Raw genomic sequence first — 25,774 nt, 5'->3', positions numbered from 1 at the left:
AGAGAGTGCACTGGCACCACTGGGGATGCAGTGCAGTGAGTCCAAAGACTTCACTGGCACCACTGGGGATGCAGTGCAGTGAGTCCAGAGAGTGCACTGGCACCACTGGGGATGCAGTGAAGTGAGTGCAGAGAGTGCACTGGCACCACTGGGGATGCAGTGCAGTGAGTCCAGAGAGTGCACTGGCACCACTGGGGATGCAGTGCCGTGAGTCCAGAGAGTGCACTGGCACCACTGGGGATGCAGTGCAGTGAGTCCAGAGAGTGCACTGGCACCACTGTGGATGCAGTGCAGTGAGTCCAGTGAGTGTACTGGCACCACTGGGGATGCACTGCATTGAGCCCAGAGAGTGCACTGGCACCACTGAGAATGCACTTCAGTGAGTCCAGAGAGTGCACTGGCACCACTGGGGATGCAGTGCAGTGAGTCCAGAGAGTTCACTGGCACCACTGGCGATGCACTGCAGTGAGTCCAGAGAGTGCACTGGCACCAATGGGGATGCAGTGCAGTGAGTCCAGAGAGTGCACTGGCACCACTGGTGATGCACTGCAGTGAGTCCAGAGATTGCACTGGCACCACTGGGGATGCAGTACAGTGAGTCCACAGAGTGCACTGGCACCACTGGGAATGCAGTACAGTGAGTCCAGAGAGTGCACTGGCACCACTGGGGATGCAGTGCAGTGAGTCCAGAGATTGCACTGGCACCACTGGGCATGCAGTGCAGTGAGTCCAGAGACTTCACTGGCACCACTGGGGATGCAGTGCAGTGAGTCCAGAGAGTGCACTGGCACCACTGGGGATGCAGTGCAGTGAGTCCAGAGAGTGCACTGGCACCACTGGGGATGCACTGCAGTGAGTCCAGAGACTACACTGGCACCACTGGGGATGCAGTACAGTGAGTCCAGAGAGTGCACTGGCACCACTGGGGATGCACTGCAGTGAGTCCAGAGAGTGCACTGGCACCACTGGGGATGCAGTGCAGTGAGTCCAGAGAGTGCACTGGCACCACTGGGGATGCAGTGCAGTGAGTCCAGAGAGTGCACTGGCACCACTGGGGATGCGGTACCGGGAGTCCAGAGAGTGCTTTGGCACCACTGGGGATGCACTGCAGTGAGTCCAGAGAGTGCACTGGCACCACTGGGGATGCAGTGCAGTGAGTCCAGAGAGTGCTCTGTCACCACTAGGGATACAGTACAGTAGGTCCACAGAGTGCACTGGCACCACTGGGGATGCAGTGCAGTGAGTCCAGAGAGTGCACTGGCACCACTGGGGATGCACTGCAGTGAGTCCAGAGAGTGCACTGGCACCACTGGAGATGCGGTCCAGTGAGTCCAGTGAATGCACTGGCAGCATTGGGGATGCAGTGCAGTGAGTCCAGAGAGTGCACTGGCACCATTGGTGATGCAGTATAGTGAGTCCAGAGAGTGCACTGGCACCACTGGGGATGCAGTGCAGTGAGTCCAGAGAGTGCACTGGCACCACTGGGGATGCAGTACAGTGAGTCCAGAGAGTGCAGTGGACCAGTGGGGATGCAGTACAATGAGTCCAGAGAGTGCACTGGCACCACTGGGGATGCAGTGCAGTGAGTCCAGAGACTGCACTGGCACCACTGGGGATGCAGTACAGTGAGTCCAGAGAGTGCACTGGACCAGTGGGGATGCAGTACAATGAGTCCAGAGAGTGCACTGGCACCACTGGGGATGCAGTGCAGTGAGTCCAGAGAGTGCACTGGCACCACTGAGAATGCACTTCAGTGACTCCAGAGAGTGCACTGGCACCACTGGGGATGCAGTGCAGTGAGTCCAAAGACTTCACTGGCACCACTGGGGATGCAGTGCAGTGAGTCCAGAGTGTGCACTGGCACCACTGGGGATGCAGTGAAGTGAGTGCAGAGAGTGCACTGGCACCACATCTGATGCAGTGCAGTGAGTCCACAGAGTGTACTGGCACCACTGGGCATGCAGTGCAGTTAGCACAGAGAGTGCACTGGCACCACTGGGGATGCAGTGCAGTGAGTCCCGAGAGTGCACTGGCACCACCGGGGATGCAGTGCAGTGAGTCCAGAGAGTGCACTGGCACCACTGGGGATGCACTGCAGTGAGTCCAGAGAGTGCACTGTCACCACTGGGGATGCAGTGCAGTGAGTCCAGAGACTTCACTGGCACCACTGGGAATGCAGAGAAGTGAGTCCAGAGAGTGCACTGGCACCACTGGGGATGCAGTGCAGTGAGTCCAGAGAGTGCACTGGCACCACTGGAGATGCACTACAGTGAGTCCAGAGATTGCACTGGCACCACTGGGGATGCAGTGCAGTGAGTCCACAGAGTGCACTGGCACCACTGGGGATGCAGTGCAGTGAGTCCAGAGAGTGCACTGGCACCACTGGGGATGCAGTGCAGTGAGTCCAGAGAGTGCACTGGCACCACTGGGGATGCACTGCAGTGAGTCCAGAGAGTGCACTGGCACCACTGGGGATGCAGTGCAGTGAGTCCAGAGAGTGCACTGGACCAGTGGGGATGCAGTACAGTGAGTCCAGAGAGTGCACTGGCACCACTGGGGATGCAGTGCAGTGAGTCCAGAGAGTGCACTGGCACCATTGGGGATGCACTTCAGTGACTCCAGAGACTGCACTGGCACCACTGGGGATGCACCTCAGTGAGTCCAGAGAGTGCACTGGCACCACTGGGGATGCAGTGCAGTGAGTCCAGAGAGTGCACTGGCACCACTGGGGATGCAGTGCAGTGTGTCCAGAGAGTGCACTGGCACCACTGGGGATGCAGTGCAGTGAGTCCAGAGAGTGCACTGGCACCACTGGGGATGCACTTCAGTGAGTCCAGAGAGTGCACTGGCACCACTGGGGATGCACTGCAGTGAGTCCAGAGAGTGCACTGGCACCACTGGGGATGCAGTACAGTGAGTCCAGAGAGTGCACTGGCACCACTGGGGATGCAGTGCAGTGAATCCAGAGTGTGCACTGGCACCACTGGGGATGCAGTACAGTGAGTCCAGAGAGTGCACTGGCACCACTGGGGATGCACTGCAGTGAGTCCAGAGAGTGCACTGGCACCACTGGGGATGCAGTGCAGTGAGTCCAGAGATTGCACTGGCACCACTGGGGATGCAGTGCAGTGAGTCCAGAGAGTGCACTGGCACCACTGGGGATGCGGTACCGGGAGTCCAGAGAGTGCTTTGGCACCACTGGGGATGCACTGCAGTGACTCCAGAGAGTGCACTGGCACCACTGGGGATGCAGTGCAGTGAGTCCAGAGAGTGCTCTGTCACCACTGGGGATGCAGTACAGTAGGTCCACAGAGTGCACTGGCACCACTGGGGATGCAGTGCAGTGAGTCCAGAGAGTGCACTGGCACCACTGGGGATGCACTGCAGTGAGTCCAGAGAGTGCACTGGCACCACTGGAGATGCGGTCCAGTGAGTCCAGTGAATGCACTGGCAGCATTGGGGATGCAGTGCAGTGAGTCCAGAGAGTGCACTGGCACCATTGGTGATGCAGTATAGTGAGTCCAGAGAGTGCACTGGCACCACTGGGGATGCAGTGCAGTGAGTCCAGAGAGTGCACTGGCACCACTGGGGATGCAGTACAGTGAGTCCAGAGAGTGCACTGGACCAGTGGGGATGCAGTACAATGAGTCCAGAGAGTGCACTGGCACCACTGGGGATGCAGTGCAGTGAGTCCAGAGAGTGCACTGGCACCACTGGGGATGCAGTACAGTGAGTCCAGAGAGGGCACTGGACCAGTGGGGATGCAGTACAATGAGTCCAGAGAGTGCACTGGCACCACTGGGGATGCAGTGCAGTGAGTCCAGAGAGTGCACTGGCACCACTGAGAATGCACTTCAGTGACTCCAGAGAGTGCACTGGCACCACTGGGGATGCAGTGCAGTGAGTCCAAAGACTTCACTGGCACCACTGGGGATGCAGTGCAGTGAGTCCAGAGTGTGCACTGGCACCACTGGGGATGCAGTGAAGTGAGTGCAGAGAGTGCACTGGCACCACTGGGGATGCAGTGCAGTGAGTCCACAGAGTGTACTGGCACCACTGGGCATGCAGTGCAGTGAGCACAGAGAGTGCACTGGCACCACTGGAGATGCAGTACAGTGAGTCCAGTGAATGCACTGGAACCACTGGGGATGCAGTGCAGTGAGTCCAGAGAGTGCACTGGCACCACTGGGGATGCAGTGCAGTAAGTCCAAAGAGTGCACTGGCACCACCGATGATGCAGTACAGTGAGTCCAGTGAGTGCACTGGCACCACTGGGGATGTAGTGCAGTGACTCGAGAGAGTGCAATGGCACCACTGGGGATGCACTGCAGTGAGTCCAGAGAGTACACTGGCACCACTGGTGATGCAGTGCAGTGAGTCCAGAGAGTGCACTGGCACCACTGGGGATGCAGTGCAGTGAGTCCCGAGAGTGCACTGGCACCACCGGGGATGCAGTGCAGTGAGTCCAGAGAGTGCACTGGCACCACTGGGGATGCACTGCAGTGAGTCCAGAGAGTGCACTGTCACCACTGGGGATGCAGTGCAGTGAGTCCAGAGACTTCACTGGCACCACTGGGAATGCAGAGAAGTGAGTCCAGAGAGTGCACTGGCACCACTGGGGATGCAGTGCAGTGAGTCCAGAGAGTGCACTGGCACCACTGGAGATGCACTACAGTGAGTCCAGAGATTGCACTGGCACCACTGGGGATGCAGTGCAGTGAGTCCACAGAGTGCACTGGCACCACTGGGGATGCAGTGCAGTGAGTCCAGAGAGTGCACTGGCACCACTGGGGCTTCAGTGCAGTGAGTCCAGAGAGTGCACTGGCACCACTGGGGATGCACTGCAGTGAGTCCAGAGAGTGCACTGGCACCACTGGGGATGCAGTGCAGTGAGTCCAGAGAGTGCACTGGACCAGTGGGGATGCAGTACAGTGAGTCCAGTGAGTGCACTGGCACCACTGGGGATGCAGTGCAGTGAGTCCAGAGAGTGCACTGGCACCATTGGGGATGCACTTCAGTGACTCCAGAGACTGCACTGGCACCACTGGGGTTGCAGTGCAGTGAGTCCAGAGACTGCACTGGCACCACTGGGGATGCAGTGCAGTGAGTCCAGAGAGTGCACTGGCACCACTGGGGATGCAGTGCAGTGTGTCCAGAGAGTGCACTGGCACCACTGGGGATGCAGTGCAGTGAGTCCAGAGAGTGCACTGGCACCACTGGGGATGCACTTCAGTGAGTCCAGAGAGTGCACTGGCACCACTGGGGATGCACTGCAGTGAGTCCAGAGAGTGCACTGGCACCACTGCGGATGCAGTACAGTGAGTCCAGAGAGTGCACTGGCACCACTGGGGATGCAGTGCAGTGAGTCCAGAGAGTGCACTGGCACCACTGGGGATGCGGTACCGGGAGTCCAGAGAGTGCTTTGGCACCACTGGGGATGCACTGCAGTGACTCCAGAGAGTGCACTGGCACCACTGGGGATGCAGTGCAGTGAGTCCAGAGAGTGCTCTGTCACCACTGGGGATGCAGTACAGTAGGTCCACAGAGTGCACTGGCACCACTGGGGATGCAGTGCAGTGAGTCCAGAGAGTGCACTGGCACCACTGGGGATGCACTGCAGTGAGTCCAGAGAGTGCACTGGCACCACTGGAGATGCGGTCCAGTGAGTCCAGTGAATGCACTGGCAGCATTGGGGATGCAGTGCAGTGAGTCCAGAGAGTGCACTGGCACCATTGGTGATGCAGTATAGTGAGTCCAGAGAGTGCACTGGCACCACTGGGGATGCAGTGCAGTGAGTCCAGAGAGTGCACTGGCACCACTGGGGATGCAGTACAGTGAGTCCAGAGAGTGCACTGGACCAGTGGGGATGCAGTACAATGAGTCCAGAGAGTGCACTGGCACCACTGGGGATGCAGTGCAGTGAGTCCAGAGAGTGCACTGGCACCACTGGGGATGCAGTACAGTGAGTCCAGAGAGGGCACTGGACCAGTGGGGATGCAGTACAATGAGTCCAGAGAGTGCACTGGCACCACTGGGGATGCAGTGCAGTGAGTCCAGAGAGTGCACTGGCACCACTGAGAATGCACTTCAGTGACTCCAGAGAGTGCACTGGCACCACTGGGGATGCAGTGCAGTGAGTCCAAAGACTTCACTGGCACCACTGGGGATGCAGTGCAGTGAGTCCAGAGTGTGCACTGGCACCACTGGGGATGCAGTGAAGTGAGTGCAGAGAGTGCACTGGCACCACTGGGGATGCAGTGCAGTGAGTCCACAGAGTGTACTGGCACCACTGGGCATGCAGTGCAGTGAGCACAGAGAGTGCACTGGCACCACTGGAGATGCAGTACAGTGAGTCCAGTGAATGCACTGGAACCACTGGGGATGCAGTGCAGTGAGTCCAGAGAGTGCACTGGCACCACTGGGGATGCAGTGCAGTAAGTCCAAAGAGTGCACTGGCACCACCGATGATGCAGTACAGTGAGTCCAGTGAGTGCACTGGCACCACTGGGGATGTAGTGCAGTGACTCGAGAGAGTGCAATGGCACCACTGGGGATGCACTGCAGTGAGTCCAGAGAGTACACTGGCACCACTGGTGATGCAGTGCAGTGAGTCCAGAGAGTGCACTGGCACCACTGGGGATGCAGTGCAGTGAGTCCCGAGAGTGCACTGGCACCACCGGGGATGCAGTGCAGTGAGTCCAGAGAGTGCACTGGCACCACTGGGGATGCACTGCAGTGAGTCCAGAGAGTGCACTGTCACCACTGGGGATGCAGTGCAGTGAGTCCAGAGACTTCACTGGCACCACTGGGAATGCAGAGAAGTGAGTCCAGAGAGTGCACTGGCACCACTGGGGATGCAGTGCAGTGAGTCCAGAGAGTGCACTGGCACCACTGGAGATGCACTACAGTGAGTCCAGAGATTGCACTGGCACCACTGGGGATGCAGTGCAGTGAGTCCACAGAGTGCACTGGCACCACTGGGGATGCAGTGCAGTGAGTCCAGAGAGTGCACTGGCACCACTGGGGCTTCAGTGCAGTGAGTCCAGAGAGTGCACTGGCACCACTGGGGATGCACTGCAGTGAGTCCAGAGAGTGCACTGGCACCACTGGGGATGCAGTGCAGTGAGTCCAGAGAGTGCACTGGACCAGTGGGGATGCAGTACAGTGAGTCCAGTGAGTGCACTGGCACCACTGGGGATGCAGTGCAGTGAGTCCAGAGAGTGCACTGGCACCATTGGGGATGCACTTCAGTGACTCCAGAGACTGCACTGGCACCACTGGGGTTGCAGTGCAGTGAGTCCAGAGACTGCACTGGCACCACTGGGGATGCAGTGCAGTGAGTCCAGAGAGTGCACTGGCACCACTGGGGATGCAGTGCAGTGTGTCCAGAGAGTGCACTGGCACCACTGGGGATGCAGTGCAGTGAGTCCAGAGAGTGCACTGGCACCACTGGGGATGCACTTCAGTGAGTCCAGAGAGTGCACTGGCACCACTGGGGATGCACTGCAGTGAGTCCAGAGAGTGCACTGGCACCACTGCGGATGCAGTACAGTGAGTCCAGAGAGTGCACTGGCACCACTGGGGATGCAGTGCAGTGAGTCCAGAGTGTGCACTGGCACCACTGGGGATGCAGTACAGTGAGTCCAGAGAGTGCACTGGCACCACTGGGGATGCACTGCAGTGAGTCCAGAGAGTGCACTGGCACCACTGGGGATGCAGTGCAGTGAGTCCAGAGATTGCACTGGCACCACTGGGGATGCAGTGCAGTGAGTCCAGAGAGTGCACTGGCACCACTGGGGATGCAGTGCAGTGAGTCCAGAGAGTGCACTGGCACCACTGGGGATGCAGTGCAGTGAGTCCAGAGAGTGCACTGGCACCACTGGGGATGCAGTGCAGTGAGTCCAGAGAGTGCACTGGCACCACTGGGGATGCAGTACAGTGAGTCCAGAGAGTGCACTGGCACCACTGGGGATGCGGTGCAGTGAGTCCAGAGAGTGCACTGGCACCACTGGGGATGCACTTCAGTGACTCCAGAGAGTGCACTGGCACCACTGGGGATGCAGTGCAGTGAGTCCAAAGACTTCACTGGCACCACTGGGGATGCAGTGCAGTGAGTCCAGAGAGTACACTGGCACCACTGGGCATGCAGTGCAGTGAGTCCAGAGACTTCACTGGCACCACTGGGAATGCAGTGCAGTGAGTCCAGAGCGTGCACTGGCACCACTGGCGATGCAGTGCAGTGAGTCCAGAGAGTGCACTGGCAGCACTGGGGATGCAGTGCAGTGAGTCCACAGAGTGCACTGGCACCACTGGGGATGCAGTGCAGTGAGTCCAGAGAGTACACTGGCACCACTGGGGATGCAGTACAGTGAGTCCGGAGAGTGCACTGGCACCACTGGGGATGCACTGCAGTGAGTCCAGAGAGTGCACTGGCACCACTGGGGATGCACTACAGTGAGTCCAGAGATTGCACTGGCACCACTGGGGATACAGTGCAGTGAGTCCAGAGAGTGCACTGGCACCACTGGGGATGCAGTGCAGTGAGTCCAGAGAGTGCACTGGCAGCACTGGAGTTGCAGTCCAGTGAGTCCAGTGAATGCACTGGCACCACTGGGGATGCTGTGCAGTGAGTGCAGAGAGTGCACTGGCACCACCTGTGATGCAGTACAGTGTGTCCAGTGAGTGCACTCGCACCACTGGGGATGCAGTGCTGTGACTCCGGAGAGCGCACTGGCACCACTGGGGATGCCATGCAGTGAGTCCAGAGAGTGCACTGGCACCACTGGGGATGTAGTGCAGTGAGTCCAGAGAGTGCACTGGCACCACTGGGGATGCAGTGCTGTGACTCCAGAGAGTGCACTGGCACCACTGGGGATGCACTGCAATGAGTCCAGAGAGTGCACTGGCACCACTGGGGATGCACTGCAGTGAGTCCAGAGAGTGCACTGTCACCACTGGGGATGCAGTACAGTGAGTCCAGAGAGTGCACTGGCACCACTGGGGATGTAGTGCAGTGAGTCCAGAGAGTGCACTGGCACCACTGGGGATGCAGTGCAGTGAGTCCAAAGACTTCACTGGCACCACTGGGGATGCAGTGCAGTGAGTCCAGAGAGTGCACTGGCACCACTGGGGATGCAGTGCAGTGAGTCCAGAGAGTGCACTGGCACCACTGGGGATGCACTTCAGTGAGTCCAGAGAGTGCACTGGCACTACTAGGGATGCAGTGCTGTGAGTCCAGAGAGTGCACTGGCACCACTGGGGATGCAGTGCAGTGAGTCCACAGAGTGCACTGGCACCACTGGGGATGCACTGCAGTGAGTCCAGAGAGTGCACTGGCACCACTGCGGATGTACTGCAGTGAGTCCAGAGATTGCACTGGCACCACTGGGGATGCAGTGCAGTGAGTCCACAGAGTGCACTGGCACCACTGGGGATGCAGTACAGTGAGTCCAGAGAGTGCACTGGCACCACTGGGGATGCAGTGCAGTGAGTCCAGAGATTGCACTGGCACCACTGGGGATGCAGTGCAGTGAGTCCAGAGACTTCACTGGCACCACTGTTAATGCAGTGCAGTGAGTGCAGAGAGTGCGCTGGCACCACTGGGGATGCAGTGCAGTGAGTCCAGAGAGTGCACTGGCACCACTGGGGATGCAGTGCAGTGAGTCCAGAGAGTGCACTGGCACCGCTGGGGATGCACTGCAGTGAGTCCAGAGAGTGCACTGGCACCACTGGGGATGCAGTGCAGTGAGTCCAGAGAGTGCACTGGCACCACTGGGGATGCACTTCAGTGACTCCAGAGAGTGCACTGGCACCACTGGGGATGCACTACAGTGAGTCCAGAGATTGCACTGGCACCACTGTGGATGCAGTGCAGTGAGTCCAGAGAGTGCACTGGCACCACTGGGGATGCTGTGCAGTGAGTGCAGAGAGTGCACTGGCACCACATGTGATGCAGTACAGTGTGTCCAGTGAGTGCACTGACACCACTGGGGATGCAGTGCAGTGAGTCCAGAGAGTGCACTGGCACCACTGGGGATGCACTGCAGTGAGTCCAGAGAGTGCACTGGCACCACTGGGGATGCAGTGCAGTGTGTCCAGAGAGTGCACTGGCACCACTGGGGATGCACTGCAGTGAGTCCAGAGAGTGCACTGGCACCACTGGGGATGCAGTGCAGTGAGTCCAGAGAGAGCACTGGCACCACTGGGGATGCACTACAGTGAGTCCACAAAGTGCACTGGCACCACTGGGGATGCTCTGCAGTGAGTCCAGAGATTGCACTGGCACCACTGGGGATGCAGTGCAGTGAGTCCAGAGAGTGCACTGGCACCACTGGGGATGCAGTGCTGTGACTCCAGAGAGCGCACTGGCACCACTGGGGATGCAGTGCAGTGAGTGCGGAGAGTGCACTGGCACCACTGGGGATGGGTTTCAAGCCAACTGCATTAACCGTTCATGCTTCTTTCTTATGAGACGTTAGTAAACCAATTACATAGCCTTGTCAAGACTAAATCACAGGTAAAAATCCTGTACATCTCATGTGGCCAACCACTCCCAACTAGGATTCCAAGAACCAGGAGGTTCGGTGAAAATAGGGCTAGTGCTATTAGAGGGGTGATTATTAGGGTAAGCCCTAAGCTGTCTTTAATGGAGAAGTATGGGTGGAATGGGATTTTGTCGCAGTCTGATACGATTCCTAGTGGGTTATTTGAGCCTGATTCGTGTAGGAAGGTTAGGTGGACTAGGGTGATTCCTGCAATTAGGAAGGGCAGTAGGAAGTGGATGGCGAAGAATCGGGTTAAGGTTGGATTGTCTACTGAGAATCCTCCTCAGGCTCATTCTACTAGAGTTTGCCCAATGTACGGGATGGCTGAGAATAGGTTGGTGATTACGGTGGCCCCTCAGAATGACATTTGTCCTCATGGGAGGACATACCCTACGAAGGCAGTTGCTATTAGGGTGAGTAGGAGGATTACTCCTGTGTTTCAGGTTTCTTTGTATAGGTAGGAGCCGTAGTAGAGGCCTCGTCCGATGTGTAAGTAGATGCAGATAAAGAAGAGCGAAGCACCGTTGGCGTGGAGGTTGCGGATGAGCCATCCGTACTGGACGTCTCGGCATGTGTGAGCTACTGAGGAGAAGGCGAGTGAAGTGTCTGCGGTGTAGTGTATGGCTAGTAGCAGGCCTGTTAGGATTTGTGTGGCTAAGCAGATGGCTAGAAGGGAGCCGAAGTTTCATCAGGCAGAGATGTTGGAGGGGGCGGGTAGGTCGATTAGGGAGTTGTTGATTATTTTTAGTAGGGGATGGGATTTGCGGATGTTAGGGGCCATTAGTGAGTCTGTGTGTTATTAGGATTATTACCAGGATGGAGAGGGCGAAGGATCCTAGGTAGGCCTTAATTAGCCCTGTGTGTATTGAGGTTGCGGCTTTGCTTGCGGCTACTTGTAGTTCAGCAAGGCCCTCTGGCCCTATTTTTTTGAGTCAGGAGAGGTCGATCAAGTGTAGGGCAATGTTTTGTCCCTTTTCTAGTAGGTTTTTGGAGAAGAATCGGTGTACTAGGGGGTTGAAGTACCCTAATGCAGAGGAGAAGTTTATGAGGGGGTTTGGTTTGGGGTGAGTGAGGGTGTGTGTTATGTTCGATAGTTCTAGGGCTAGGATGATTCCTAGGATTGTTATGAGGATGGCAGCGGTTTTGGTGATAAGGGGTATGGTTATTGGGGGGGTTTTGGTTGGTGTGATGAAAGAGGTAATGATTAATCCTGCTGTAATGCTGCCTAGGGCGAGTCGGGTTAGGGGGGCGGTGATTAGTGGGTTGTTTTCGTTTATTGATACTATTGGGGGGATTCGGGTTTGTCCAGCTTGGACTAGGATGGTTATGCGGATGCTGTAGGTTGCGGTGAATGCTGTGGCTATAAGGGTTAGGAGTAGGGCTCAAGTATTTAGGTATGATGTGTTTAAGCTTTCGATGATGAGGTCTTTTGAGTAGAATCCGGCTAGGAATGGGGTTCCTATCAGCGCCAGGTTTCCGATGGTTAGGCAGGAAGTAGTGACTGGGAGTATTTTCTGTAGGCCTCCTATCTTTCGGATATCTTGTTCTCCGTTTAGGTTGTGGATGATAGACCCTGAGCATAGGAATAGTATGGCTTTAAAGAAGGCATGGGTTGAGATGTGTAGGAAGGCTAGTTGTGGGAGGTTTAGTCCGATAGTGACTATTATTAGTCCTAGTTGGCTGGATGTTGAGAAAGCAATGATTTTTTTGATGTCATTTTGGGTTAGGGCGCATGTGGCAGCGAATAGGGTTGATAGAGCACCTAGGCATAGGCAGGCAGTTAGGGCTGTGTGGTTGGTGGCTAGCAGGGGGTGCATGCGGATGAGCAGGAAGATTCCGGCTACTACTATGGTACTGGAGTGCAGTAGGGCTGATACTGGGGTGGGGCCTTCTATTGCTGCGGGCAGTCATGGGTGGAGTCCAAATTGGGCGGATTTTCCTGCGGCTGCGAGGATTAATCCTATGAGGGGGAGGATTGGGGTTTGGTGGGGGTGTACGGCTTGTTGGATCTCTCAGGTGTTGAATGTTGAAGCTAGTCATGCTATGCTCAGGATCAGTCCGATGTCTCCGATTCGGTTGTAGATTACGGCTTGTAGGGCGGCGGTGTTGGCATCTGCTCGGCCTTGTCATCAGCCGATGAGAAGGAAGGACATGATTCCTACTCCTTCCCAGCCTACGAATAGGAGGAATATGTTGTTTGCGGTTGTTAGGAGGAGTATGGCGACTAGGAATGTCAGTAGGTAGGTGAAAAATTTTGTTACGTATGGCTCTGAGGCCATGTATCATATGGCGAATTGTAGGATTGATCATGTTACAAATAGGGCGATTGGAAGAAATGTTATTGAGTATTGGTCTATTTTTAGGCTCAGGGGGATTTTAAAGTTTATAATGAATTTTCACTCCCAGTGGCAGGTGACAGATTCTACTCCCGAGTAGATGAATGCGGTTGTAGGGGCTAGGCTAATTAGGAATGCGGTTTTAACAGCGCGGGTGGTGGCTTGTGGGGTGTTTTTAAAGTTTTTAAATAGAAATGGCAGGATGATTGGGGTTAGGAGGATTGTCAGCGTGAGTAGTGTGAGGGAGTTGATTAGTAGTGTGGGGTTCACTCCTTTTACTTGGATTTGCACCAAGATGGGTGGTTCCTAAGACCAGTGGATTGCTGTTATCCTTTAAAAGTAAGGGGGCTGAGGTTTTAGGCTCAGATGTAAGAGTTAGCAGCTCTTGTTGGTTAAACCCTCCCCTCGGCAGGTAAGAAGGTTTGAACTTCTATTCTTAGAATCACAGTCTAATGTTTGGTTTAAACTATACTTGCATGAGGGGATTCCGGAGATCAGTTCGGGTTTGAGGATTAGGAGGAATATTGGGATAATGTGGAGTGTTATGAGCAGGTGTTCTCGCGTGGTTGAGTTTTGCATAGATGTGATGTGGGAGGGGATTGAGCCTCGTTGGGTCATTAGTAGTATGAATAAGGTGTAGGAGGCGGTTAGTAGGGTTGCGATTCCTGTTAGGATGATCGTGAAGGCAGATCAGTTGAATAAGGTGATTATAATGGTTAGCTCTGCTATGAGGTTTGTTGTTGGGGGTAAGGCTATGTTTGTTAGATTGGCCAGCAATCATCAGGTAGCTATGAGTGGTAGGAGAGGTTGTAGGCCTCGTGTGAGTAGTAGAATTCAGCTGTGCGTACGTTCATAGTTTGTGTTGGCTAGGCAGAATAGTATGGAGGAAGTTAGTCCATGGGAAATTATTAGGATCATTGCCCCTGAGAATGATCAGTGGGTTTGGATTATTCCTGCGGCGATAACTAGGCCTATGTGGCTAACGGATGAATAAGCGATTAGTGATTTTAGGTCTGTCTGTCGTAGGCAGATTGAGCTAGTCATTAGGGCGCCTCATAGGGCCAGGGTTAGGAAGGGGTAGTGCAGGAGGTTGGACAGTGGGCCCATAAATAGAGTGACTCGTATAATTCCGTATCCTCCTAGCTTTAGTAGTAGGGCGGCGAGGAGTATTGAGCCTGCGATGGGTGCTTCTACGTGGGCTTTTGGCAGTCAGAGGTGTAGGCCGTATAGTGGGGCTTTTACTATGAATGCTACGAGCAGTGCTAGACCTGATAGTATTCCTGTCCATGAGGTGGATAGGGTTGGGTGGGTTAGTTGTAGGGTTGGCAGGTGCAGGGTGCCAATTTTCACGTATAGGTGTATGATTGTGATTAGCAGGGGTAGAGAGCTTACTGGCGTGTAGAATAGCAGGTAGATGCCAGCGCTTAGGCGTTCTGGTTGGTTCCCCCATCGGGTGATTAAGATTAGGGTGGGAATGAGGGTTGCTTCAAATGAGATGTAAAATAGTGCTAGTTCTGTGGTGGAAAAGGCTAGTAGGATGAATGGCTGGACTGCGACTAAGGTTGAGATAAAGATTCGTTTGCGTTGTAGGGGTTCTTGTTGCAGGTGGTTTTGGCTTGCTATGATTATGAGTGGGAGTAGTCAGCAGGATAGTACTAGGAGGGGGGATGAGATTTGGTCAATTCCTGTTCAGTTGGATAAAAATTTGTAGGGGTAGTAGGTTGGGATTAATCACTGTAGGCTTAGGGCAGCGATTAGGAGGCTGTATAAGGTGGTGTTAGTCCATAGAAATTTTGGTGGAGACAGCAGGGCTGTTGGAAGAAGTATGATTGTGGGTAGGATGATTTTTAGCATTGCAGGAGGTTTAGGTTGTGTAGATGGTCGGAGCCATGTGTGCGGGTGGAGGCTACTAGGATGGCCAGGCCTGTGCCCGCCTCACACGCTGAGAAGGTTAGCATGAGAATTGGTACCATGGTGAATGAGGAGACTTGGTTTTCGATGGATCATATTGATAGGCCTACGAATATCGATAATATTATGCTTTCAAGGCATAGTAGGGCGGATACTAGGTGGGTTCGGTGGAAGGCTAGTCCTAGTCCGCTGAAAATGAAGGCTGAGTAGAAGCTTAAATGTAGGGGCGACATAAGAAAGTTACAGGGTTGGCTGTAATCTGCTGGGTCGAAACCAGCTATCTTTTTGGTTAGACTAACTTTCTGTTATTCTGCTCATTCTAGGCCCCCTTGAATTCACTCGTAGGCCAGTCCGAGTGTTAGGAGAAGGAGGATCACTACAGTTCAGGTGAGGGTCATTAGGGGGGATTGGAGTTGGACGGCTCATGGCAGGGGGAGTAGGAGGGCGATTTCTAGGTCGAATAGGACGAACAGGATGGCTACTGAGGAAGAATCGGACTGAGAATGGTAATCGAGCAGATCCAAGTGGGTCGAATCCACATTCGTACGGTGAGAGTTTCTCTGAGTCGGGGTTTATTTGGGCGAGTCAGAAGTTTAATGCGGTTAGGGCGGCGCTTAGGATTGATGATAGGGCGAATATGAACATGAGTGCGTTCATTGCTCTCCTCTGGGTTTATACCAGATTCCAGAGATTGGAAGTCAATTGTAATTAATATACTAGAAGAGCAAGATCCTCATCAGTAGATGGTTATGTAGAGGAATAGTCAGATGACGTCTACGAAGTGTCAGTATCAGGCTGCTGCCTCGAATCCGAAGTGGTGGTCTGATGTAAAGTGGAACTTGATCAGTCGGAAGAGGCAGACGGTCAGGAAGGAGGATCCGATGATTACGTGGAGTCCGTGGAATCCAGTGGCAACGAAGAAGGTAGATCCGTAGACGCTATCGGCGATTGAGAATGGGGCTTCGTGGTATTCTATTGCTTGTAGGGCTGTGAAGTAGAATCCCAGGAGGATCGTTAGGGTTAGGGCGTGGATGGCGTGTTTTCGGTTTCCTTCTGTGATGCTGTGATGGGCTCACGTTACGGTAACGCCTGAGGCTAGTAGGATGGCTGTGTTTAGTAGGGGGACTTCTATCGGGTTGAGTGGTTTAATTCCTGTTGGGGGTCATTGGCCTCCTAGTTCTGGGGTTGGGGCCAGGCTCGAGTGGAAGAACGCTCAGAAGAACCCTAAGAAGAAGAATGCTTCGGATGTGATGAAAAGGATTATGCCGTATCGTAGGCCTTTTTGGACTGTGGGAGTGTGATGGCCTTGGAAGGTGCTTTCTCGTACAATGTCTCGTCATCATTGGAGTATTACTAGGAGTATTGAGATGAGGCCTAGGGTTAGTAGTATGGATGAGTTGTAGTGGAATCGCATGATTAATCCTGAGGTTGTGAGTAGGGCGGCGGCTGCCCCGAAGATTGGTCAAGGGCTTGGGTCAACTATGTGGTATGAGTGTGCTTGGTGTGCCATTAGATGTTTTCTTGTAAGTATAGGCTTAGAAGGAGCACGAAGACGTAGGCCTGGATTATGGCTACTGCTACTTCTAGGATGGTTAGGAGTAGTAGGATGATTATTGTTAGGATGGATACTGCGGGAAGGGTGGGTATTAATGCAATGGAGGCTGTAGAGATGAGTTGGATGAGTAAGTGTCCTGCTGTAAGGTTGGCTGTAAGGCGGACTCCGAGGGCTAGGGGGCGGATTAGTAGGCTGGTTGTTTCGATCAGGATTAGTGCGGGGATTAGGGGTGTAGGGGTACCTTCGGGTAATAGGTGGGCTAAAGAGGCTGATGGTTGGTTTCGTAGGCCTGTTAGTAGTGTGGCGAGCCATAGTGGGAAGGCTAGGGCTATGTTCATAGATAGTTGGGTGGTTGGGGTGAATGTATATGGAAGGAGGCCTAGAAGGTTGATTGTAAGAAGTATGATTATTAGGGATGTAAATATTATGGCTCATTTGTGGCCATTTTTGTTGAGTGGGACTATTAGTTGTTTTGTGATTAGGTGAAGGAGTCATGTTTGGATAGTAGAAAGGCGGTTGTTGATTCATCGGTTGTTTGGGGACGGGAATAGTAGGGCTGGGAAGAGTAGGGATAGTAGGATTAAGGGGATGCCGAATAGATTGGGGCTGGAAAATTGGTCAAAGAAGCTTAGGTTCATGGTCAGGATCATGGTGTGGGTTTGGTAGTGAGGGAGGTCTTATTTGATGGGGGGTTGGTTGTGGTGAAGGCTAGTAGTTTTGGTTGGATGAGGAGTGCTAGGGTTAATCAGGTTATAATTATGATTGAAAATCATGGTGCGGGGTTAAGCTGTGGCATATCATTAAGGAGGGGGAAGTCCCTCTTTGGCTAGCTTAAAAGGCTAGTGCTGTTGCATAGCTTCTTAATGATTAGGATGATGATAGAAGGGACGATCAGGCCTCGAAATGTGGGAGTGGGGTTGATTCTACTACAATGGGTATGTAGCTGTGATTAGCCCCGCAAATTTCTGAGCATTGTCCGTAAAAAATCCCAGGCCGGGTGGTAATGAATGAAGTTTGGTTTAGTCGGCCTGGGATTGCGTCTGTTTTAACTCCGAGCGTTGGGACTGCTCAGGAGTGGAGTACGTCTCCTGCAGTAATGATTACGCGGATGGGGGATTCTATTGGGATAACTACGCGGTGGTCAACTTCTAGCAGTCGGAAGTGGCCGTTGGGTAAGTCTGGGGTGGGCACTATGTAGGAGTCGAATGATAGGTCTTTGAAGTCTGTGTATTCGTAGCTTCAGTATCATTGGTGGCCGATGGCTTTTAGGGTGAGGTCTGGTTCATCGATTTCGTCCATTATGTAGAGGATTTGTAGGGATGGGAGGGCGAGGAGTACCAGGACGATAGCAGGTAGGATTGTCCAGATCAGCTCTACTTCTTGGGCGTCTACAGCATTGGACGAGAGTTTTTCTGTTAGTATGTGGGCTAAAAGGTAGAGAACTAGGCTGCAGATAGCTAGGGCAACGATTAGGGCGTGGTCGTGGAATTCAACGAGTTCTTCTATGATGGGTGATGAGGCGTCTTGGAATCCTAGTTGGGAGTGGTTGGCCACATGAGATGTACAGGATTTTTACCTGTGATTTAGTCTTGACAAGGCTATGTAATTGGTTTACTAACGTCTCATAAGAAAGAAGCATGAGCGGTGAATGCAGTTGGCTTGAAACCAGCATGTGAGGGTTCGATTCCTTCCTTTCTTGTACTTGGACGAAGGCCGGTTCCTCGAAAGTATGGTATGGGGGAGGGCAGCCGTGGATTCATTCAACGTTTGTGGTAGTTAGTTCTGGTTGTAGGACTTTTCGTTTGGCCGAAAAGGCTTCTCAGATGATGAATATTAGTATGATTACGGCTACTATTGAGATTAGGGAGCCGATGGAGGAAATGGTGTTTCATAGTGTGTAGGCGTCGGGATAGTCCGAGTATCGTCGGGGTATTCCTGCTAGGCCTAGGAAGTGCTGGGGGAAGAACGTTAGGTTTACTCCTGTAAATATTACCCCGAAGTGGGCTTTTGCTCATGTTTGGTGTAGGGTAAACCCAGTGAGTAGTGGGAATCAGTGAGTAAATCCTGCTAGAATGGCAAAGACGGCGCCTATGGATAGGACGTAGTGGAAGTGGGCAACTACGTAGTACGTGTCGTGCAGGGCGATGTCTAGGGAAGAGTTTGCAAGAACGATTCCTGTTAATCCTCCGATGGTAAATAGGAAGATAAATCCTAGAGCTCATAGTATTGGGGGGGTCTCATTTGATTGTTCCTCCGTGCAGGGTGGCTAGTCAGCTAAATACTTTGATTCCGGTAGGGATGGCAATGATTATAGTGGCTGATGTAAAGTAGGCTCGGGTATCAACGTCTATTCCTACTGTAAACATGTGGTGAGCTCAGACGATGAATCCTAGGAAGCCGATGGATAGTATGGCTCAGACTATTCCCATGTAGCCGAAGGGCTCCTTTTTGCCTGAGTAGTACGTGACTACGTGTGAGATGATTCCGAACCCCGGTAGGATCAGAATATAGACTTCTGGGTGTCCGAAGAATCAGAATAGGTGTTGGTACAGGATTGGGTCTCCTCCTCCAGCGGGGTCGAAGAATGTGGTGTTTAGGTTTCGATCAGTTAGTAATATTGTAATACCGGCGGCGAGTACGGGGAGTGATAGAAGGAGTAGGATGGCGGTAATTAGTACGGATCAGACAAATAGTGGGGTTTGGTATTGTGAGAGTGCGGGGGGTTTTATGTTGATGGCTGTGGTGATAAAGTTGATGGCCCCAAGGATGGAGGAGATACCGGCTAAGTGGAGTGAGAAGATAGCCAGGTCTACTGAAGCTCCGGCATGGGCAAGGTTACCTGCTAGGGGAGGGTAGACAGTTCAGCCTGTGCCGGCGCCAGCTTCTACAGTGGATGAGGCTAGTAGGAGGAGGAATGATGGGGGGAGGAGTCAAAAGCTTATGTTGTTTATTCGCGGGAATGCTATGTCGGGGGCACCGATTATGAGGGGGACTAATCAGTTGCCGAATCCTCCGATCATGATGGGTATGACTATAAAGAAGCTTATTACAAAGGCGTGAGCGGTAACGATTACATTGTAAATTTGGTCGTCGCCTAGGAGAGTTCCTGGTTGTCCTAGTTCTGCGCGGATTAATAGGCTGAGTGCGGTGCCGACTATTCCTGCTCATGCCCCGAAGATGAGGTACAGGGTGCCAATATCCTTATGGTTAGTGGAAAATAGTCATCGGTTGATGAAGGTGACGGGTAAGATGGCTGAGTGTTGAAGCGTTAGGCTGTAGTCCTTTTTACAGAGGTTTAATTCGTCTTCTTATCGGCTCTGTAGTGAAATTCATGTTGAGTTGCAAGCTCATCGATGCGCACTAGGGTGCGTCAGGGTCTTTGTAGGCAGAAGCCAATTGGTTTAGGCATTTAGCTGTTAACTAGAGTTTTGTGGGATCGAAGCCCATCTGTCTAGGGAGGCTTTAGCTTAATTAAAGCGTCTGACTTGCATTCAGAAGATACAGGTTAATATTCTGTAAGTCTTAATGTGCAGAAACTAAGAGGGTTTAACTCTTATTTAAGGCTTTGAAGGCCTTCGGTTTGGGGTGTTATCCTAAGTTTCTAGACAATGGCATGTATTATTGGGGACAGGGGAAGTAAGAGGATTGATAGTGAGGCAAGGACCGCAGTAGGTGTGCTTGGGGCTTTGCTAGTGTATCATTGTTTTATGTGGTTAGAGGAGTTGGGGGGAAGGGTAATTGTTGAGTGGTATGCGAGGCGTAGGTAGAAGAAGAGGCTGAGCAGTGATAGCATGGCAATTGCCATGGCTGCTGGTGTTATTTCCTGTTTAGTTAGTTCTTGGATGATAAGTCACTTTGGTATAAAGCCTGTTAATGGGGGGAGGCCTGCTAGGGATAAAAGTACTAGTATTAGGGTGGCGTTTAGCACTGGGGTTTTTGTTCATGAGGTTGTGATCATGGATAGGTTAAGGGCTTTGATTTTGTTAAGGGCTAGGAATACGGCTGATGTTATGATTGTGTATAGGTAGAAGGTAAGTAAGGCCAATTTGGGGCTGTAAACTAGGATGATGGCGATTCAGCCTAAGTGGGAGATGGACGAGAAGGCTAGGATTTCGCGTGTTTGTGTTTGGTTCAGTCCTATTCAGCCTCCTAGTGCTGTTGAGGCTAGGGCCATGGCGGTGAGTAGAGCTGGGTCGAGGGATTTGGATGTTAGTAGGAGCAGGGTTAGTGGGGGGAATTTTATGAGGGTCGAGAGTAGCAGGGCTGTTATTAGTGGCGATCCTTGTAGTACTTCTGGGAATCAGAAGTGAAATGGCACTAGGCCCAGTTTAATAGCGATTGCTGCTGTCAGTAGTAGACAGGAGGTTGGGTGGTTTCTTTGTGTGATGTCTCATTGGCCGGTGACTCAGGCATTGGTTATGCTAGAGAATAGGACCAGGGCGGAAGCAGCTGCTTGGGTTAGGAAGTCTCTGGACTCACTGAAGTGCATCCCCAGTGGGGCCAGTGCACTCTCTGGACTCACTGCACTGCATCCCCAGTGGTGCCAGTGCACTCTCTGGACTCACTGCACTGCATCCCCAGTGGTGCCAGTGCACTCTCTGGACTCACTGGACTGCATCCCCAGTGGTGCCAGTGCACTCCCTGGACTCACTGCACTGCATCCCCAGTGGTTCCAGTGCATTCACTGGACTCACAGTACTGCATCTCCAGTGGTGCCAGTGCACTCTCTGGACTCACTGCAGTGCATCCCCAGTGGTGCCAGTGCACTCACTGGATTCACTGCACTGCATCCCCAGTGGTGCTAGTGCACTCTCTGGAGTCACTGCGCTGCATCCCCAGTGGTGCCAGTGCACTCTCTGGACACACTGCACTGCATCCCCAGTGGTGCCAGTGCACTGTCTGGACTCACTGCACTGCATCCCCAGTGGTGCCATTGCACTCTCTGGACTCACTGCACTGCATCCCCAGTGGTGCCAGTACACTCTCTGGACTCACTGCACTGCATCCCCAGTGGTGCCAGTGCACTCTCTGGACTCACTGCACTGCATCCCCAGTGGTGCCAGTGCAATCCCTGGACTCACTGTAGTGCATTCCCAGTGGTGCCAGTGCACTCTCTGGACTCACTGCAGGGCATCCCCAGTGGTGCCAGTGCACTCACTGGACTGACTGCACTGCATACCCAGTGGAGCCAGTGCGCTCTCCGGAGTCACAGCACTGCATCCCCAGTGGTGCCAGTGCGCTCATTGGACTCACTGTACTGCATCACAGGTGGTGCCAGTGCACTCTCTGGACTCACTGTACTGCATCATCAGTGGTGCCAGTGCACTCTCTGGACTAACTGCACTGCATCCCCAGTGGTGCCAGTGCACTCTCTGGACTCACTGCAGTGCATCCCCAGTGGTGCCAGTGCACTCTCTGGACTCACTGCACTGCATCCCCAGTGGTTCCAGTGCATTCACTGGACTCACTGTACTGCATCTCCAGTGGTGCCAGTGCACTCTCTAGAGTCACTGCAGTGCATCCCCAGTGGTGCCAGTGCACTCTCTGGAGTCACTGCAGTGCAACCCCAGTGGTGCCAGTGCACTCTCTGGGCTCACTGCAGTGCATCCCCAGTGGTGCCAGTGCACTCACTGGACTCACTGCACTGCATCCCCAGTGGTGCCAGTGCACTCTCTGGACTCACTGCACTGCATCCCCAGTGGTGCCAGTGCACTCACTGGACTCACTGTACTGCATCACCAGTGGTGCCAGTGCACTCTCTGGACTCACTGCACTGCATCCCCAGTGGTTCCAGTGCATTCACTGGACTCACTGTACTGCATCTCCAGTGGTGCCAGTGCACTCTCTGGGCTCACTGCAGTGCCTCCCCAGTGGTGCCAGTGCACTCTCTGGACTCACTGCACTGCATCCCCAGTGGTGCCAGTGCACTCACTGGATTCACTGCACTGCATCCCCAGTGAGCTAGTGCACTCTCTGCACTCACTGCAGTGCATCCCCAGTGGTGCCAGTACACTCTCTGGACTCACTGCAGTGCATCCCCAGTGGTGCCAGTGCACTCTCTGGACTCACTGCACTGCATCCCCAGTGGTGCCAGTGCAATCCCTGGACTCACTGTAGTGCATCCCCAGTGGTGCCAGTGCACTCTCAAGACTCACTGCAGGGCATCCCCAGTGGTGCCAGTGCACTCTCTGGACTCACTGCACTGCATCGCCAGTGGTGCCAGTGCACTCTCTGGACTCACTGCACTGCATCCCCAGTGGTGCCAGTGCACTCTCTGCACTCACTTCACTGCATCCCCAGTGGTGCCAGTGCGCTCTCTGGAGTCACAGCACTGCATCCCCAGTGGTGCCAGTGCAATCTCTGGACTCACTGCACTGCATCCCCAGTGGTGCCAGTGCACTCTCTGGACTCACTGAAGTGCATCCCCAGTGGTGCCAGTGCACTCTCTGGACTCACTGCACTGCATCCCCAGTGGTGCCAGTGCACTCTCTGGACTCACTGCACTGCATCCCCAGTGGTGCCAGTGCACTCTGTGGACTCACTGTACTGCATCTCCAGTGGTGCCAGTGCACTCTCTGGACTCACTGCACTGCATCCCCAGTGGTGCCAGTGCACTCTCTGGTCTCACTGCAGTGCATCACCAGTGGTGCCAGTGCACTCTCTGGACTCACTGAGGTGCATCCCCACTGGTGCCAGTGCAATTTCTGGACTCACTGCACTGCATCCCCAGTGGTGCCAGTGCACACTCTGGACTCACTGCACTGCATCCCCAGTGGTGCCAGTGCACTCTCTGGACTCACTGCACTGCAACCCCAGTGTTGCCAGTGCACTCTCTGCACTCACTGCACTGCATCCCCAGTGGTGCCAGTGCACTCTCTGGACTCACTGCACTGCATCCCCAGTGGTGCCAGTGCAATCTCTGGACTCACTGCAGTGCATCCCCAGTGGTGCCAGTGCACTCTCTGGACTCACTGCACTGCAACCCCACTGCTGCCAGTGCACTCTCTGGACTCACTGCAGTGCATCCCCAGTGGTGCCAGTGCACTCTCTGGACTCACTGCACTGCATCACCAGTGGTGCCAGTGTACTCTCTGGACTCACTGCACTGCATCCCCAGTGGTGCCAGTGCACTCTCTCGAGTCACTGCACTACATCCCCAGTGGTTCCAGTGCACTCACTGGACTCACTGTACTGCATCATCAGTGGTGCCAGTGCACTCTCTGGACTCACTGCACTGCATCCACAGTGGTGCCAGTGCAATCTCTGGACTCACTGCACTGAAGCCCCTGTGTTGCCAGTGCACTCTCTGGACTCACTGCACTGTATCCCCAGTGGTGCCAGTGCACTCTCTGGACTCACTGTACTGCATCCCCAGTGGTGCCAGTGCACTCTCTGGACTCACTGCAGTGCATCCCCAGTGGTGCCAGTGCACTCTCTGGACTCACTGCACTGCATCCCAAGTGGTGCCAGCGCAATCTCTGGACTCACTGCAGTACATCCCCAGTGGTGCCAGTGCACTCTCTGGACTCACTGCACTGCATCCCCAGTGGTGCCAGTGCACTCTGTGGACTCACTGCACTGCATCCCCAGTGGTGCCAGTGCACTCTCTGGACTCACAGCACTGCATCCCCAGTGGTGCCAGTGCACTCTCTGGACTCACTGCAGTGCATCCCCAGTGGTGCCAGTGCTCTCTCTGGACTCACTGCACTGCATCCCCAGTGGTGCCAGTGCACTCTCTGGACTCACTGCACTGCATCCCCAGTGGTGCCAGTGCTATCTCTGGACTCACTACACTGCAACCCCAGTGGTGCCAGGGCACTCTCTGCAGACACTGCAGTGCATCCCCACATGTGCCAGTGCACTCTCTGGACTCACTGCAGTGCATCCCCAGTGGTGCCAGTGCACTCTCTGGACTCACTGCACTGCATCCCCAGTGGTGCCAGTGCACTCTCTGCACTCACTGCAGTGCATCCCCAGTTGTGCCAGTGCACTCACTGGACTCACTGCAGTGCATTCCCTCTGGTGCCAGTGCACTCCCTGGACACACTGCAGTGCATCCCCAGTGGTGCCAGTGCACTCTCTGGACTCACTGCTGTGCATCACCTGTGGTGCCAGTGCATCCTCTGGACTCACTGCAGTGCATCCCCAGTGGTGCCAGTGCAATCTCTGGACTCACTGCACTGCATCCCCAGTGGTGCCAGTGCACTCTCTGGACTCACTGCACTGAATCCCCAGTGTTGCCAGTGCACTCTCTGGAATCACTGCACTGCATCCCCAGTGGTGCCCGTGCACTCTCTGGACTCACTGCACTGCATCCCCAGTGGTGCCAGAGCACTCTCTGGACTCACTGCAGTGCATCCCCAGTGGTGCCAGTGCACTCTCTGGACTCACTGCACTGCATCCCCAGTGGTGCCAGTGCACTCTCTGGACTCACTGTACTGCATCCCCAGTGGAGCCCGTGCACTCTCTGGACTTACTGAAGTGCATCCCCAGTGGTGCCAGTGCACTCTCTGGACTCACTGCACTGCATCCCCAGTGGTGCCAGTGCACTCTCTGGACTCACTGCAGTGCATCCCCAGTGGTGCCAGTGCACTCTCTGGACTCACTGCACTGCATCCCCAGTGGTGCCAGTGCACTCTCTGGACTCACCGCACTGCACCCTGAGTGGTGCCAGTGCACTCTCTGGACTCACTGCACTGCATCCCCAGTGGTGCCAGTGCACTCTCTGGACTCACTGCACTGCATCCCCAGTGTTGCCTGAGCACTCTCTGGACTCACCGCAGTGCATCCCCAGTGCTGCCAGTGCACTCTCTGGACTCACTGCACTGCATTCCCAGTGGTGCCAGTGCACTCTCTGGACTCACTGCAGTGCATCCCCAGTGGTGCCAGTACACTCAGTGGGCTGACTGCACTGCATCCCCAGTGGTGCCAGTGCACTCTCTGGACTCACTGCACTGCATCCCCAGTGGTGCCAGTGCACTCTCTGGACTCACTGCAGGGCATCCCCAGTGGTGCCAGTGCACTATCTGGACTCACTGCAGTGCATCCCCAGTGGTGCCAGTGCACTCTCTGGACTCGCTGCACTGCATCCCCAGTGGTGCCAGTGCTTTCTCTGGACTCACCGCACTGCACCCTGAGTGGTGCCAGTGCACTCTCTGGACTCACTGCACCGCATCCCCAGTGGTGCCATTGCACTCTCTGGAGTCACTGCGCTGCATCTCCAGTGGTGGCAGTGCACTCTCTGGATTCACTGCATGCATCCCCAGTGTTGCCTGTGCACTCTCTGCAGTAACTGCAGTGCATCCCCAGTGGTGCCAAAGCACTCTCTGGACTCCCGGCACCGCATCGCCAGTGGTGCCAGGGCACTCTCTGGGCTCACTGCAGTGCATCCCCAGTGGTGCCAGTGCACTCTCTGGACTCACTGCAGT

The 25,774-nt window shown here is 54.3% G+C and overlaps 1 protein-coding gene and 1 long non-coding RNA gene across 3 annotated transcripts in view; both read left to right on the top strand.

The window, feature by feature from the left end:
• The window catches only part of LOC308185588 (uncharacterized protein), a 511,248-nt gene that overhangs the window by 5,143 nt on the left and 480,331 nt on the right, over positions 1-25,774 (top strand). The gene's annotated exons all lie outside the window — the stretch shown is intronic.
• LOC308185589 overlaps positions 1-25,774 on the top strand; it is a 656,808-nt gene that overhangs the window by 446,248 nt on the left and 184,786 nt on the right. For both annotated transcript variants that reach the window (XR_013943487.1, XR_013943488.1), the window contains exon 4: positions 10,735-10,891. This is a non-coding gene — a long non-coding RNA (uncharacterized lncRNA). The remainder of the gene's footprint in view (positions 1-10,734; positions 10,892-25,774) is intronic.

Source organism: Anser brachyrhynchus (assembly GCF_964034855.1).
Source record: "Anser brachyrhynchus genome assembly, chromosome: Z".
Classification (NCBI taxonomy): Eukaryota; Metazoa; Chordata; class Aves; order Anseriformes; family Anatidae; genus Anser; species Anser brachyrhynchus.
The sequence above is the reverse complement of the archived record's forward strand: the minus strand, read 5'-3'. Positions and strand labels throughout refer to the sequence as shown.